Source organism: Leptopilina heterotoma, unplaced genomic scaffold (genome assembly GCF_015476425.1).
Source record: "Leptopilina heterotoma isolate Lh14 unplaced genomic scaffold, ASM1547642v1 Lhet_88, whole genome shotgun sequence".
Classification (NCBI taxonomy): Eukaryota; Metazoa; Arthropoda; class Insecta; order Hymenoptera; family Figitidae; genus Leptopilina; species Leptopilina heterotoma.
In genome coordinates, this window is record NW_025111191.1 from 2,680,521 (window position 1) to 2,697,385 (window position 16,865).

General features: G+C 21.4%; 1 long non-coding RNA gene across 1 annotated transcript in view; it reads left to right on the plus strand.

The window, feature by feature from the left end:
• The first annotated feature begins 12,293 nt into the window (after positions 1 to 12,293).
• LOC122511626 overlaps positions 12,294 to 16,865 on the plus strand; it is a 98,056-nt gene continuing 93,484 nt past the window's right edge. The window contains exon 1 of the long non-coding RNA XR_006302538.1: positions 12,294 to 12,535. This is a non-coding gene — a long non-coding RNA (uncharacterized LOC122511626). The remainder of the gene's footprint in view (positions 12,536 to 16,865) is intronic.

Consider the following 16,865-nt stretch of genomic DNA (forward strand, 5'->3'; position numbering starts at 1 on the left):
AAAATTTTTTAAATTCTATAATAGAATTTTTATACTAGATTTTAATACTAGTTCCCTAGTGAAGCTGTTCTTTCTGTCTCTATAAATTTGAATTTGTAAAAATGTCCACTAATTTGAATTAGCGACTGACTTTCTTCTGTTGAATTAAATTAAATTTTTTTTGAAGTAAATTTTACTAATAAATTAGCAGAAACTACTATATTTATTAGTACAGTATTGTCGAAATGCAACTCAAAATGCTAAACAACAAAAATGAGTTCAGATTTTTTTTGTGTTAGGATTCAAATATTGTTTAATGAAAATTATTATCACTCAGTACCAGAACTTTTAAACAATTTATTTTTTTTATTTTTTGTAATGCAAAATAAAATATTAATTCTTATATTAATAACAATTGGCGCCAGATATAACTCCTCTCAATTGAGCAGTAAATACTAGCAATAAGTCACGCGGCTAACTACTTGTTTACTTTTTTCAATAAAATTAGCAACTTTAAAAATAATAAAATTAAAAAATTTTTTTTTCAAATTTCTGTTGAAAACAAAAAAAAATTGGATTTTGCAAAAATTATAAATAATTGAATGTTATAATTTATGCAAAAAATTTAATTCTTGTGAAGAATTTTATTAAAATTTTAAAAATTAATAAACAAGAATAATTAATTAGTAAATTAGTTAATAATTGAATTTTTTTAAAAGTTTGAATCTGAAATTATTCAAAAATTCATATTTGAAAATAAAAAATTTATTAGTAAAATTTACTAATTCAAAATGAAAAAGTCAGTTATTAGTAAAATTTACTAAGAAATTAGTAGAAATTACTATTTATTAATAAAATTTATGAAGAATTAGTAGAAATGACTATTTATTAGTAAAATTTACTAATTCAAAAGCAACAAGTCAGTCACTAATTCAAATTAGTAAAAAATTTTACTAATTAAAATTTAGAGAGATGATCGAAAACAGTACCAAAATGTGTACACTATAGAGTGTGGGGTAAAAAAAAGAATATAGAGAAATATGTTAGTCGATGTCTCTAGACGTTTGAAAGTGCGAAAGTCGTTCCACAATGCAATATATATATATATACTAAGGACATCCGATGATATTGCGAAAAGTGATTTATGCTAGAGGCGCGAGATCGCATATTGCGGTAAAAGACACTCCATGCAGTAGAATACTGGCACTCCGATACTAATGCTTATGCCAATATATCCAAAGGAATCTTCCTCAAACTCTCTTTGCTCGCCCAATGAATTACAGCTTTCGTCGCCATCATGTCTTTTAACATTTCACTAATCATCAGAAATAATATCAAATTTCTAACACTTTACTGTTTTTTTTTTATTTTTTTCAAATAGGTTTAATTTTTGGTTTTATATTTTTATTTTATTTTTAATTTAATTCTTTTATTTTTTATTAACTACTTTTTTTATTTACTATTTTATTTCATTTCTTGTATATTTATTTACTTTTTTTTTATTTAATCAGGGTTGACACAGATCAGGGAAATCAGGAAATTTAGGGAAAAGTCAGGGATTTTTATTAAAAGTACTAGAAAAAATTTAATTTTTGAAATTCATAAGAAAATTCTGAATTTTTAGTGTCTTTTTTATTTGCTCGATAAACTCTATCAAACTATCACGAATTCTAATACAAAACCTTCAAAAATTTTTTCTATTTCTAACCAGAATGAATTTTTTAATATTATTTAATTTTTTCAAAAGTTTTAATGCAATTTTCTTGATAAATAACAAGATTCTTTACAAAGATTCAATTATTTTTAGGAATTTAAAAAAACCTTTTTGCAAAATTCAATTATTTTTATAAATAACAATATTCATCACAAGAATTAAATTATTTTCAAAAGTAATAAAATTCTTCGAAGAAATTCAATTATTTAAATAAATTTTAATGATTATTTCGTCAAGAATTCATTTCAATCTTTATAAATAGCAAAATTTTTCGTTAAAATTCAATTATTTTCAAAAATTTAAATAAAATTCTTTGCAAAATTTCCATTATTTTTAAAAGTTTTTCATAATTCATTGATTTTTGATATTTAGTATTTTCATAAAATTTATCAGAAAATTTAATTATTGAAAACAATTATTGATAAAATTCTACGAATACATTCAGTTATTTTCATAAATAATAAAATTTCATTTTGGAATTGAATTATTTTTACTGCAGGATTTTAAATATTTTCAATACAATTTTAAATAAATTCCTCGAAATATGCAGTTTTTCTTAAAAATTTTATTAAAATTGGACGAAAGAATTCAAATTTAAGAAACATTCAATTATTCAATAAAATAATAAAATTCGTTGCAATGATTCAATTATTTTCATAAATTACTTTTAATTCGTCTCAGGAAATCAATTATTTTTAAAATTTTTTTAAGAAATTCTGCAAAAGAATTGAATTATCTTGTTAAACAACAAAATTCTCCCAATAAAATCAATTATTTTAAGGAATTTTAATAAATTTCTTTACCAAAATTAAATTATTTTCATAAATATTAAAATTTATCACAAGAATTAAATTTTTTTGAAAAGTAATAAAATACTTTTCAGAAATTAAATTATTTTCAAAATTTTTAAAAAATTCTGGTCAATAATTAAATTATCTTTATAAATAGGTAGCGAAATTCTTCTCAAGAATTAGATTATTGTCAAAAATTTTAATAAACTTCTTGTCAAAATTTCAATTATTTAAACAAAATTGTTCAATAAAATTTTTTTTAATTCTTTCAAGTTTGAATTTTTAAATAATTAACTGAAGAATTTCCGAATAATCGAAATTTTGTAAAATTGAATTATAAACAAATTGAAAATTTGCAAGGAACTTTTGCAAAAATTATTAAAAATAATTAAAATTGAAATCCTGTGAAGAATTTTATTATTTTGGAAAATAATTAAATTCTTACATCGAATTTTTATTACATTTTTTTAAAAATAATTTTTAAATTTTGAAAATATTTGAATTTCTGCGAAGAATGTCATTATTTGAAATTGTATTGAAAATAATTGAAATCCTATTAAAAATTTTATTATTTATGAAAATAATTGAATTCTTACACAACGAATTTATAAAAATTTAACATCTGAATATGAAAATGAAAATAAAAATCTATCAGTGACAGTGAAAATAAAAATCTATCAAAGGAATAGTGAAAATGAAAATCTGTCAAAGTGAGAGGGAAAATAAAAGTCACAGTCAAAATAAAAATGAAAAAATAAAAATAAAAAATAAAAATCTATGAAAATGAAAGTAAAAATGAAAGTGGAAATAAAAGTCAAAGTAAAAATGAAATTACATAATCGACCCCACGAGTAAAATAAAAAAAAGTTTAATATTTTTCTCTTTGTTTCGAAAAAAATTGCAATTTCCATTTAGAAAAATTCATCTGAATAATAATAAAATACATTTTTTTTGTTAAAGTATAAAGAATTTAATCGGTATCGAAAAGTGTGAAGGATGTTTAATTAAAAAAAAAAAACAAAGAGAACATGCACGCTTCATTGTTTTGTCAATTTCGACTTTTATATCTATGGACGAAATACACATTTTGTTCAGATTTTAATTTCAGTTGTCACCTAAACGGAAAATATTTTTCAACTTGACGTTTTATTCTTTTTTTCTTCCATTTGAATTTTAAAATGAACATTAACATTTTTGTTATATAAAATAATTTTATTACAATTGTTAGTTCTATATCGATAATGGACTTTAATAATTCTATCTCTAACATATCCAATTTATCTCTATCTTTAATCTATTTTTTTTTTATTTTTTTTTGTCAAAATTAATATTTTTTTCTATTTTTTGTTAAAATTAATATTTTTTTCCATTTTTTTGTCAAAATTATTATTTTTTTTCTATTTTTTTTTTTGTCAAAATTAATAAAAAAATTTTTTTTTCATTTAACTAAATATTTAGTTTCCATTTCAAAATGCTCGCAGTATCTAAAAGTAAATTTCCGATTGTTGACGAAATGAAACTGGTATATATATACACAATTGTGTGTTTTCTAAATATTTGATTACAACTTCATTAAAGTTTTGGATTTGATGGAATCATTTTCAAATGTTTAAATTGGCAAACAAACCATTCAGTTCTCGAGTGTCTAATGTTTGAACATTTGTCAGTGTCTGTATGTGTGTATACCAGTAAAACTTTATAATCACTGCAATTATTCTCAATGTTTTTTTCTGCTCTCTCTCTCTCTCTCTCTCTCTCTCTCTCTTCTATATTTATTATTACTTGTAAATTTTTTTTTTTTTACTTTTTAACTTGCTTTTTTTCGGGGTATAAAAATTAAATTTATATTCTAGTTTAATTGGAGAGAGCATTAATAAATTGCTTCGGTGGAAAATAATTTGGTTGTTGAATCACTAATTGAACAATTTATCGGATAAATACACAATAGACTCGGAAATGAAGAATACAAAGAATCTGAATATTGCTTATTAAAATTTTATCCCTAAAACGATATTTTTATTTATTTAATATTTAATATTTTTATTATTTATTTATATTTATTTTTTAAGAATATTTTGATAAAATTGTTGATATTTTTTGTCTCGAATATTAGAGATAACAAAAGATGTAACTAAATCGAAGATGAATCGAACTTGTTGAGAGGAGAACTATTTCAGTTTCAATACACTTCGATTATAAGTGGATTTGATTTAATTCAAAGGTTCATGAGCAGAGACTGGTAACTAAAAGCTTTTTGCTGATTTAAATTCCAATCTCCAAGTATTCCGAGAAGTCGTTAAATTCAAGAAAAATACAAGAAGCGTACAAATACTTTTGTCATTATTAATTTTACTAATAAAAAAAAATTATTTTCGATATCAATTAAGAACAATATTTTTTAGACAAGAGAAAAAAAAAGGAATAAAATTAAATGCTCTCGGAATTTATTCAATTAAAATGAATAAGTCAATAACTTGATGGAATTTATCGATTTATTTCCTTGAAACGTTTATAAAATGATGAAAATTAAGACGAAAAAAGAAGTAAAATTGATGAAATATTTTTTAATAATAAAAGGATAATTAAATTCTTCTTTTAAAAAATAATAATCTCTTGTGTATATGTGACCTAAATTTATGGATAGTGTGTTGTCAGTAATGATTGAATTACATTGCAAGAAATTAGTGAGAGAGAGAGATATAGGTGAGGGTGAGAACGGCTTTCCTTGAGTCAGGTTCTATTCATAATTGCTAAATTACAAGATAATTGGCAATCGTGTACCGGTGACTGATAGTCGATAAACAATCGACTGTTGATTGAGATAGTGGGTGACTAAGATCCGCCTTTATATCTACAAATTACGATGTATTTACAGAAACACAAAATGCATTCCATCCTGTAAAAATTAATTCAATACTGCAGCGAATAGAAGAATATTTACCTATTTTCGAGAAATTTATATTTAACGTAATATTTCGATTCGATTTCTTTTCGAATCATTCCAAAAGTTGTGTTTTGACCACTTAACCTTCTGCTTTTATTTCGTATCTTTCGAATAAATCAATAATTCAAGTGAATCAATTTCGATATGGAAGTTTTTATATTTTATTTTTCAAAATCTAAAAAATTAATAATTATAGAATTATCTTGAGATTTAATATAGAGAAGCTTCTCCAGGGTTGCCACAGGTCAAGGAATTCAGGGAAAAGTCTAGGATTTTTATTAAAAGCTGGAAAAAATTAAATTTTTAGAATTCATAAGAAAATTCTGTATTTTTTTGTCTTTTTTTATTTGACTTATAAACTATGAAATTACCACGAATTCAAATAAAAAACCATCAATTTTTTCTATTTCTGACAATAATTTTTTTTTAAATAATTCTTCTTTGAAATTCAATTATTTTCAAAAATGTTAATAAAAATTCGTGGCAAAATTTAATTATTTTCAAAAATTTTCCTCAATTCAATGATTTTCAATATCTACTATTTTAATAAAATTTTCCAAAAGGATTCAATTATTTAAAACAAATTTTGATAAAATTCTAAGGAAACCTTTAATTATTTTCAATTTTCATAAATAATACAAATTTAACAGGAAATCAATTATTTACAAATTTGTTATAAATTTCTTCGTAATAATTCCATTATTTTTATAAACAATAAAATTTATTACAGAGATTCAATTATTTTCAGCAATAAATATTTTTTACAGAGATTCAATTATTTTTATGAACAATAAAACACATCGCAGAATTTTAATTATTTTTAATTCAATTTTAATCAAATTCCTCAAAAAATGTGATTATTCTTAAAAATGTTATTAAAATTCGTCGAAAGAATTGAATTATTTAAAAACTAATTGATAAAATTCTTTACGAGAATTGAATTATAAGAAACATTCAATTATTCAATAAATTATTTATTTTTTTATGTAATTGATTGTAAAATAAATAACTTAACTAGAATTAATTTTTTTGAATTGAAAAAATAATTGAATATTTTATAAATTATTTCAAGTTTTTATTTTCTAAACAATTAATCGATAAATTTCCGAATAATCGAAATATTGTAAAATTGAATATTCTAAGCAAATGGATTTGAAAATTCTCAAGTCATTTTTGCAAAAATTATTAAAAATAATTGATAATTGATTTCTTTTGAAGAATTTTAATAAATTTTTTGAAAATAATTACATTTTTTGAAGAATTTACTTAAAATATTGAAAATAATAAATTGAAATCCTGTGAATAGTTTTATTATTTAGGAAAATTGAATTCTTGCAACGAATTTTTATTTAATTTTTTTAAAATAATTTAATTGCTGTGAAGAATTTTATTATTTAGGAAAATAATTGAATTCCAGCACTGAATTCTATTACATTTTTTTTTAAATAATTCAATTCTTTTGAGAAATACTATTAAAATAGTAGATTTTAAAAATATTTCAATTTCAGCAAAGAATTTCATTACAATTTGTGAAATGTAATTGAACTTTTGCAAGAAATTTTTGAAATTGATTATATTTTTCGAGGAATTCAATTAAAATTGTATTAAAAATAATTGCAATTCTATGAAAAATGTTGTTATTTATGAAAATAATTGAACTCATGTGAAAAATTTTATTATTTGTAAAAATAATTGAATTCTAGCAACCAATTTTTATTATATTTTTTTAAATAATTGAAATCCTGTGATGAATTTTATTATTTATGAAAATAATTAAATAGTTGCAAAGATTTTTATTATTTATTTAAATAATTGAATTCTTGCAACGAATTTTGACAAACTTTTTTTAAATAATTGAAATCCTGTGAAGAATTTTATTATGTATTTAGGAAAATAATTGAATTCTTGCAACTAATTTTTATTATATTTTGTTTAAATAATTGAAATCCTGTGAAGAATTTTATTATTTATAAAAATAATGTAATTCTTGCAAGAAATTTTTGAAATTAATTACAATTTTCGAGGAATTTATTTAAAATTGTATTAAAAATAATTGGAATTCAGCAATAAGTTTTATTATTTTTTAAAATAATTGAATTATTCATGTGGAAAATTTTATTTTTTGTAAAAATAATTGAATTCTGGCGAAGAATTTTATTAAAATTTTTGTAAATAATTTAATATTTTTTTTGTAAAATTTTATGAAAATTTTATGAAAATTTAAATTATTATAAAAGATGAATATAACGATTGCTCCAAGTCGAAGACTCGGAGTGATCAATTTCTTCATCTTTTATAATAATTGTTTTAAAAGTTATAGAATTACAAAAGGTTTAAATTTGAAATTTTGTAAAATTTTAATTCTCATGGAAAAATAATATTTATTAAATATTTATTTTAAACAAAACTCTATTGACTTGGATGAAAATATTTGATTTGAAGGATTTATAATTTTCTTGATATTTTATAAAACTATTGATGTTTTTGAATAATTTTGCAATTAGAGAAATTCGTAAATATGTTTTTGAATAATTTTACAATTAGAGAAATTCGTAAATATGTGTAATAGAACATTTTTTTTGAGTATCTAATAATTTATAGTGAATCAAAATATTTTTTAGGGTCAGGAAAAAAGAGTCAAAAAAATTTTCTGGAAATCAGGGAAAAGTCAAGAAAAAACAAAATAATTATTTCTTGTTTTTTATTTTGTTATTTCATTGTTTTTTTTAATTTGTCGATATTAAATTATTACCGAAATTTTTACATATATATTTATATATACAATAAATGAGCGACGACAAGTGAGAACAAGTGAATTTAAAAGTGGCCAGGTATAACTTTTTGCACGTAGTAAAATCGTTGCGTACGTGCGACGCAGAAATATGTCCACATTACGTATTGAACAGAATGGAAACTTGCGTGTGCATACACGATTGAACCCGATTTGGATGAAATGAAAATTGGCTGGAAGCGTAAAGTAATTGCATTTAGTAATAATCGCTTTGGGATTTGAGTGACAAACGATGGAAATGAAACTATCTGACATATAGGACAGATACGAAATCGATAATCGTTTATTATTGTCCTTCCATAAATTTCTCGGAAACCTTTATATTTTGTCTCTCTATATATATGTATACATAACGTTACAAATTTGCCGCATTTGCACTGCAGGAGCAGCATCTCATTATACATTCTGTGACTGCGAGAAAGAAAAAAAAAAGTTTCATTCTTCATTTTTTGTTATTGAATCTCTTTTTTTCAATCTCTGTTTTGGAAATTTTTGTTTAATCTTTGTTTAAAAATTTATTTATAAATGACTTATTTATAAATTTGTTTGACGGGACAATTGTCCGTTATCTTTTTGTTTTATAATAATTTGTTTAAAATCTTTTTATTCAAAATTTTTATTCAAGATATTATAAAAATTTTTTTATTCAAAATCAATGAATGATTTTATAACATTTTTTTAACGTCTTTTCTCGTTATTTTTCTTTTTTACATTTCTTAAAGTGTTTTCCGAACGTGACATTTTTCTATTTTCTTGCTTTTATCGAACAGTTTTATAATATGCAAAAAAAAAAAAAAAAATGAAAATTTGTTTTTTTGTATAAGAAAATAGGTGCGTGGAAATTGTGTTTATTAAAAAGTAAATTATAAACGTCGGGGACACTTGAAATATACACTGAAAAAATTTATTTGATTTAAGTAAACGATTACTTGTAATATAAATGTAATTATAGGTACTAAAATTGTTTATAACTTTTTGCGAAAAAGGATTATAAACATATTTTCCTTCTCGAAACGAACAATATTATAATAGAATCAATTTCAATCAGTTAAATTTTGAAATTTAATATATATCTAATATGTATATAGAGAATTGATGGTAAAATTATTTGCACTGAAAATTAATAATGAAAAGTGTTGAATTGATTAATTCCCAGCTATTAAATATGATGTAATCATGTTTAAATAACAAAACTTTGTCACATACGTATATATAATATATATCGATTTTGATATGCGAATCGAAAACGTTATTTGATAACGGGGAACCATCTGTTCGGAATGTTAGCCCCTTGACATTATAGCTATATATGTATATATATGAAAACTGAATTTCTGTTCATTTAATTGCACTCTTGGTGGTTGGACAATATCGCAAACTACTTATGACAGTATTACCGCTCTCGGTCGTTGGTAATTACGCGACGTTTTGTTGTCTCACCGCGTGGATGTCAAGATGACAACGATGAATGAAAACCATTGTCGTTTAAGTGCTTCGACTTCCTCTCAGCACAAACTATAACTTTTCCTATTATCTTGTCTTCGAGTTATTAGAAATTTAGTATTAAGACATTTTTCTGTCAATTTCTATTTTTTATTTTACTATAATTTAAATAATTTCAATTATAGGGCTCGAAATAGGTCAAATTTCGTAAAACTCGTAAAAAAATCCGTAAATTTGCTTAAAGTCCGTGAAAGATCGTTAAATTTTACGATATAATTTGGAGAATTTTAGAGAAATTACAAATTAGGGCAAAAATTCAATTATGTTCAACATTTTTTTTTAAATTTTCATTCAACATTTTAATTATTTTTAGAAATAATTAAATTTTTCTCCGAAATTTAATTAATTTCAAAAATTTTAATACAATTCTTGTCAAAATTTCAATTATTTTCAAAAATTTTCCTCAATTCAATGATTTTTAATATCTACTATTTTAATAAAATTTTCCAAAAGAATTCAATTATTAAACAAAAATTTATTAAAATTCTACGCTAATCTTTAATTATTTTCATAAATATTTCACAGGAATTCAATTATTTACAAAATTTTTCATAAATTTCTTCGCAATAATTTTATTATTTTCATAAATAATAAAATTTTTTACAGGGATTCAATTATTTTCATAAATAAATTTTTTTTACAGAGAATCAATTATTTTCATGAATAATAGAACTGATTGTAGAATTTCAACTATTTTTAATTCAATTTTAATTAAATTCCTCGAAAAATGTAATTATCCTTTTGCAAAAATTATTAAAATAAAAATAATTGATAATTGATCATTGATTTCTTTTGAAGAATTTTAATAACATTTTTGAAAATAATTACACTTTTCGAAGAATTGACTTAAAATTTTATTAAAAATAATTGAAATTCTGTAAAAATTTTTATTATTTAGGAATATAATTAAATTCTTCTAACGAATTTTTATTACATTTTTCTGAATCATTGAAATACTGTGAAGAATTTTATTATTTATGAAAATAATTGAATTTTTGCAACGAATTTTGATGAAATTTTTTTAAATAATTAAAATCCTGTGAAGAATTTTATTATGTATTTTGGATAATAATTGAATTTTTGGAACGAATTTTTATTACATTTTTTTTTAAATAATTCAAATCCTGTAAAAAAGTTTATTATTCACGATAATAAGTGAATTCTCTCGTACATTTTCTAATAAAAATTGATTTAAAAATGAATTTCAATTATTTTTAATATAATTTTAAATAAATTTCTCGAAAAATATAATTAATTTCAAAAATTTCGTTCAAGAATTCAATTACATTTCACAAATAATGAAATTCTTTGCTGAAATTGAAATAATTTCAAAATCTATTATTTTAATAATATTTCTCAAAAGAATTCAATTATTAAAAAAATGTAATAAAATTTGTTGCAAGAATTCAATTATTTTCGTAAATAATAAAATTCTCCACAGGATTTCAATTATTGAAAAAAATGTTATTAAAATTCGTTACAAGAATTTAATTATTTTCCTAAATAACAAAATTTTTCATAGGAATTCTATTATTTTTAATACAATAATTTTAATCAAATTCCTCGAAAAATGTAATTATTCTTAAAAATTTTATTAAACTTTGTCTATAGAATTCAATTATTTAAAAATTTATTGGTAAAATTCTTTATGAGAATTGAATTTTAAGAAATATTCAATTATGCAATAAATTATTTTTTTTTGTTTTTAAATAATTGAATTCTAGTAGGATTCTCGAATAAAAATTGATTTAAAAATGAATTAAAGTTAAAATTTTAGATAATAATTGAATATTAAAAGCAATATAGCGTGAATTTTTAGAAATAATTGAATTTTGAAATTAAATTTTTTTTCAAAAGTTGAATTAAATTTTTTTTATATTAATTGAAATTTTTATTTTCTAATATATATTTAATTGAAGAATTGGAATTTCGTAAAATTGAATATTGTCAGCAAAATGATTCGAAAATTGTCAAAGAACTTTTTCGAAAATTATTAAAAATAATTGATTTAAAAAAGAATTTTAGTTCAAAATTCTTGAAAATAATAATTGAATTGATAATGATTTTATCACTTGGTCATCTTTAATTATTGTTAGAAATTTAATTTCTAGTTTTAAGTAAAATGTTATTTTATTTGACTCGAACTAGTTATATTTTTGTCAGTAATTGGTCTGTAATTTTTCATTTTTGGTACGTAAAGTCCTTATTTTTAAATACTTTCACTGGTTCGAGCTCTGCAATTACTTAATTTATTCTACTACATATAAAATTTATTTTACATATAATTATAATAAAAAAAATTAATGTGTTAAATTTATTTTTAATTTTCAGATCGTCACTGTGGGACAATGTGGAACATTACTGTAATGATCTTCGTCAATGATTGATTCATAATAAATGTGAATCGAAATGCTAGTTAGAGATTAGTTAAGTAGTTAGTTAGTTAGTTAGTTAGTTAGTTAAAATTCAATTCGAAAAAAATTGTGATCGCGAATTTCGTTCAACCACGTGTTTTTAAATTTTTTATTTCCCCAAGTAGTTAATTTCGGTAATTCTCGAAATTCTTATAATCGCGATCGATTAAAATTTAGGGTGTTTTAATTTTTAAATTCTAGTATTTTTTTTTAAATATCGGGAGTGTCGTAATACTTAAAACCGCGATCGAATTAAAAAGAAAGTTTTCCCTTTTTTCCTCGTTTTTAACACGTGGTTCGGGAGTGTCCGAAATTTTCTGAAATCGCGAGTGAGTGTTGTTGTTTGTTTTCCAAAGATGACAACGTTGGAATGCCTCTGCAAGCCTAAGGTTAACTTCTGTAAGTTTATATAATTTTTTTTTTCTCTAGTTTGTAATCTGTTATTATTTTTTTAATGATCGAGGGAGTTATTTCGATTTGTTGCAATGACTTCCATTTTTTTTAATTATTAACGAATTATATGGTTAATTAATATGATAGTATTTATTAACTATGATAGTATTTATTAACTACACTGTAAATAAAAGGTTCTAAATAAGAGCTGATTTCCGGTATTAAAATAGAACCAAGTGACGATTTAGTACCCAAAATTGATACAAAATTAGTACCTTTCTTTTTACAGTGTATGACGGTGTTAATTAATTAATTAATTGGATTAATTTTATAAATTCGAATTTTTAATTAAAGCCACTTATAAATTACGATCGTTTAAAATTATCACCATTTTTTTAATTATGATGATGATAATTTTCATCAGATAATCTGATATAAAAATGTGGCGCATCTTGAAAGAAAAGAAGAAAAAACCGATTAGATATATAGTTGCTTTTTAGAGAAGAAAAAAAGTCTCCTCTGGCTGAGAAAAATCCTTAAAGAAAGTTTGCACTAACAGCGCAAGTTGAGTGAAGAAGTAAAAAAGTATGTATACGCAAAAAATGTGAAACTTCCTGAAGTTATGAAAATTAAAATATCCCACGGAACAATCTTCGACGAAAGAAAATGCCCGAGAGGGTAGTTTCAGAATAAATACCCAGTTCCTTGTTGATCTTCTCAACTATATATATATATATATATATATATATAAAAAGAAAATGCTTCCTCTTACTTGTCGCTTACTAATTGAAAATTTGGAACTAGTTTTTTATCTCCTCATTCGGTCTATACTGTTGTTATATGTTTTTCTTCTTTTTTTCGCATTGTTTTCTTTCTTCATCCCTCTTCCACTTTATTACTTCCTCGAACTTTACTCTTAAGATGTTTATCAAACTTTACGATCTCAATAATTCTGTGTCTTCTTGAACTCGTTCTCAATACATAACCCCTTAATAGCAATTTACGATTGTTTCGGAAAAATATTTTTGGTAATAAAAATACATAACAAAGTTTTGTAATGCTGCTATGGTCAAAAGGGGATGGAGAAAAAAAAACAAGACTTTTGTTTCTTATTTTTATAGTGTTTGAAAAAGGAACACTCTGTTTAAGTATCTTTTGTCTTCTGTAGTTGAATTAATAAAAAAAGGAGGAGAAAAAAGAAGGGAACTTGGATAGCTTCTTTATAGTACAGGAAATACAGGAGAATTTATTATTTATGAGCACGATAACGTAATTCCGATTGCAATGCAAAAATGTAGTAATGAATGCCAAGCAAAAGTATTTTATGGAAAAACTGCGACATAACAAATGTCATTACTGTTTAAACTAGTAGAAGGGAATATTAAATCAGATTAATTTATCCAAGTTTGATAAAGTAATATTATTAGGTAATTTTGATAATATATGAATGTTAGTTAATATATTAATTTTAGAGAAAACTTTTAATAAAAATTCTATTATTTGTAAAAATAAAAATTAAATTAAAAATTATTTTTAACGAAAGGAGAATTTTTCTTAAGTACTGGAAGTAAAATAATTCAAATATTTATTAAATAAGTTTATGAGTATGAGAAATTATATCAATGGAGAATATAGAACAGTTTTTTTCAACATGGTCTTCTAGAGTAGAAGTATACTATATATAAATCAGATTATTTTTCTCATCTACAGATGTGAAGTCTGTAAAAGAAATCGTAATTTTATGACACTAGAGAAGGAGGGCTCGTGAGATTTAATGTGGTTTTTGGGGCAGTGCTTGCTTGTTCGGGGATATTTACATCAGAAGAGATACGTGTAGGAGTGAGTGACATATGCGGGTTATGGAACTGATTCTTGTAAGTTGCTCAATCAATGTTATACATTTGGGAAGGATATGAGCATATGCTGTCAGGACAAAATATATTCCATCCATAATTTTATCCTAGTTTCCTTGAAAAAAAAAAATCGAAATCATCTTTTTTTTTGTTAAATTCGACTTGGAATTTAGAAAGAAAAAGTTTACGAAAGAAAAAGTATATTAAAAAAAAATTTATATTAGAAAAAATTGTATAAAATTAGATAAAATTATAGAAAATATTACTTGGAAAAAGAGGAGTAATTTTTAATATTTAGAGAGTAAAATAAAATAGTCTAGAATTTTTGAGAATTTTTTTTACTACTACTATTTCTATTCAATTTTATTTATAAATAAATTGTAAAATTCTTCGACAGAATTCAATTATTTTCCGGAATTTTAATAAAATTCATTGTAAAATTCAATTATTTTCATAAAATAATACTATCATGAGAATTTAATTATTTTCAAAAGTAATAAAATTCAATTGTTTTAAAAATTTTTAATAAAATTCATGGCGAAAATTCAATTATTTTCAAAAATGTTTCTTCATTCAATGACTTTCAATATTCTACTATTTTTTAAAAATTTCCCTAAAGAATTAAATTAGGTATTAAACAAAAATTTTGACATTATTCTACACGAACATTCAATTATTTTCCAAAAAAAAAAAAAAATTTCACAGGAATTCAATTATTTAAAATAGAATTTGCATAAATTTTCGCGACAAAATTAAATATTTAAAAATTTGGCATTAAATTCTTCGCAGGAATTCAATTATTTTCATAAATTTTAAGATTCTTTTCAGGGATTTAATTATTTTCGTAGATAACAAAATAATTCGGAGGAAGTAAATTATTTTTATAAATAACAATATTTATCACAAGAATTCAATTATTTTCAAAAGTAAGAAAATTCACTTATTTTCAATATTTTTAATAAAATTCATGGCAAAATTTCAATTATTTTTAAAAAATTTTCTTAATTCAATAATTTGTATATCTATTATTTTAATAAAAATTCTCAAAAGAATTTAATTATTTGAATAAAATGTAATGAAATTCGTTTCAGAAATTCAATTATTTTTACAAGTAATACAATTTTTCACATAAATTCAATTATTTTAAAAAATTGGTAAAATTCGTTGTAGGAATTCCATTATTTTTATAAATTATAAAATTTTTCTGAGGATTTGAATTATTTATAATACATTTTAAAGTAAATTCCTAAAAAATGGAATTATTTTCTTAAATTTTTTGCAAGAATTTAATTACATTTCACGAATATAATGAAATTCTTCGTTGAAATTTAAATATTTTCAAAATCTACTATTTTAATAAAAGTGCTCAAAAGAATTCAATTATTAAAAAAAATGTAATAAAATTTGTTGCAGGAATTCAATTATTTTCATAAATAATTTCAAAAGTAAGAAAATTCAATTATTTTCAATAATTTTAATAAAATTCATGGCAAAATTTTAATTATTATCAAAAAATTTTCTTAATTCAATAATTTGTATATCTATTATTTTAATAAAATTTCTCAAAAGAATTCAATTATTTGAAAATAATTTTGCCAAAGTTCAAAAAGAATATTCAATTATTTTCTAAAATTATGAAAATTTCACAGGAATTCAATTTTTAAAAATAGAATTTGGATACATTTTTTCGAAGAAAATCAATTGTTTGAAACTTTTTAATTAAATCTTTGCAATAATTTAATTATTTTCATAAATAATATAACTCATTGCAGAATTTCAATTATTTTTAATACAATTTTAATTGAATTCCTCGAAAAATGTAATTATTCTTAAAAATTTTATTAAAATTCGTCGAATGAATTCAATTATTTTAAAATTTGTTGATAGAATTATGTATAAGAATAAAGAATACAATGTTAAAAAAATATTCAATTATCCAATAAATTATCTATGTTTGTATATAAATAATTGAATTCTCGTAGAATTTTCTAATAAAAATTGATTTAAAAATTAATTTCAGTTAAAGTTTCAAATAATAATTGAATTTATGAGAAGTTAGTAATAATTGCAATTTTTAGTAATAATTGAATTTTGTAAAGGTTTCAAATTAAAATTTTTAAAAATCTGAATTTTTCATACTTTTTAATTAAAAATCCCATGTAACTAATTTTTTTAAAAAAGTATAATCGGAATTTTTTAAAGTTATTTCTAGTTTTTATTTTCTAAAGTATATCTAATTGAAGATCTTTCGAATATTTGAAATTTTACGTAAAATTAATTTGTAAACAAATGAATTTAAAAATCCTCAGAAAAATTTTATAATTTATAAAAATAATGGAATTCTTACAAAGAATTTTATCAATTTTTTTCTTAAATAATTGAATTCATGTGAAAAATTTTATTACTTGTAAAAATAATTGAATTTCTGCAACGAATTTTATTACATTTTATTTGAATAATTAAATTCTTTTGAGAACTTTTAT